This window comes from Octopus bimaculoides, chromosome 14 (genome assembly GCF_001194135.2).
Source record: "Octopus bimaculoides isolate UCB-OBI-ISO-001 chromosome 14, ASM119413v2, whole genome shotgun sequence".
Lineage (NCBI taxonomy): Eukaryota > Metazoa > Mollusca > Cephalopoda > Octopoda > Octopodidae > Octopus > Octopus bimaculoides.
In genome coordinates, this window is record NC_068994.1 from 58448251 (window position 1) to 58449947 (window position 1697).

Below are 1697 nucleotides of genomic sequence, written 5' to 3' on the forward strand. Positions count from 1 at the left end.
AAGAGATTTAAATTAAACTGAAATTTTGGTTTTACAAGAATCTGAGTCACGAACAGCACAATGGTGGGGGTGATGGTGGTGGTCGCCGTGGTCGTGGTGGCATTGATATGGCTGTAATGGTGGTGGTCTGGTGGTGGTGGGAGTGGTAGTGATCATAGTAATGATGGTGGTAGTGATGGTGATGGTGATCGTGGGGCTGATGATACTGGTGGTAGTAGTGGTGACACTGGTCTGACTGTCCTGGTGGTTGTGGTGGTGGTGGGAGTGGTATGTAAAATGGTGATGATGATGATTATGAACAATTTGGTGACTATGAGAAAGTTTGTATTGTCATGTCATTAATACATTGGACAGTTGTGATAAAGGTATCAGTGTCCAGTGGCCATTCGCTGCACTGGACACAGCTGTAACTAATGCTCCTAGATATGACCTACATCAACCATTTCTGGGTTTTAAATTGCTCTTAAATTACACAGACAGGTGTGCATGTATGTATGTCAGGTTGCTCTTGGGTGCTTCTGGTAACATGTAACCCAGTACAACCTGCTGCCTGGTTGGGTCATCGGTGACTAAACTGACAACCCCAACCAGAATCTTGCTCTTTTCTGAACTGATTTCCATCCTGTATACACCTGCACACACACACACAGACACACACACACACATGCACACATGTACATACACACATACACACACACATACAAAACCAACTCCTCGACTCTACCTGCCCACCAAATGAGAATGTCGTTAAACCAGTCTGCTATCTAACTCAACATCTTATCTTACCTGGTACAGGTGTAATTAAGAATTGACTTTAATTAAACTTAAACAAAGCATCATCTAAAAAGAATTGTCTGTGCTTTCTTCCAGATTCTAATAATATGGGATGGATGACTGCTGCCCCAGTTTTGTGCCCTAGATCCCATGGTGAGGGTATCACATTGACCCCTGTCTGGCTATATTTCCCATTACAGACAGTCTTGAACCTATGCAGCCTTACAGTCTCTTCACTACAACTTATGGGAACTTAGCCATTTTAACATATTGATCTCTCTCTCACTCTCTCTCTCTCTCTCTCTCTCTCTCTCTCTCTCTCTCTCTCTCTCTCTCTCTCTCTCTCTCTCTCTCTCTTTCACTCTTTCTGTATAATGACGACAATGTCCTTTGCTTCAATATACATGCAACAGAGAGACTTACACAATGATGCTACAAAGTTGCTCTGTGTGTGTGTGTGTGTGTGTGTGTGTGTTTGTGTTCCAACACAGTCACTACAGCCGTATGTCAAAAGAGACTCAAATATGTAAACACTGAACACTTGGGCAACACAGCAGAACACACTATTATATTTTGAGTTACTTCATATTTTTATCCATTGCAACATATATCGTCGTCCTCATCATCATTTAACGTCCATTGTCCATGCTGGCATGGGTTGGACGGTTGACCAGGGCTGACCAGCTGGAAGGCTGCACCAGACTCCAATCTGATTTGGAATGGTTTTCTATGGTTGGATACCCTTACTAACACCAACCACTCCAAGAGTGTAATGGGTGCTTTTACGTGCCACTGGCACAGGTGCCATTTGCCTGACACCGGTATCTGCCACAACTGCGATTTTGCTCAGCTTGATGGGTCTTCTGCTCAAGTACAACATAATGCCATAGGTGTTGGTCATTGCTTCCAAGAGGCCTAATGCT

General features: G+C 43.7%; 1 protein-coding gene across 1 annotated transcript in view; it reads left to right on the forward strand.

Moving 5' to 3' along the window:
* The window catches only part of LOC106868599 (myb-like protein X), an 83991-nt gene that overhangs the window by 29837 nt on the left and 52457 nt on the right, over nucleotides 1-1697 (forward strand). The gene's annotated exons all lie outside the window — the stretch shown is intronic.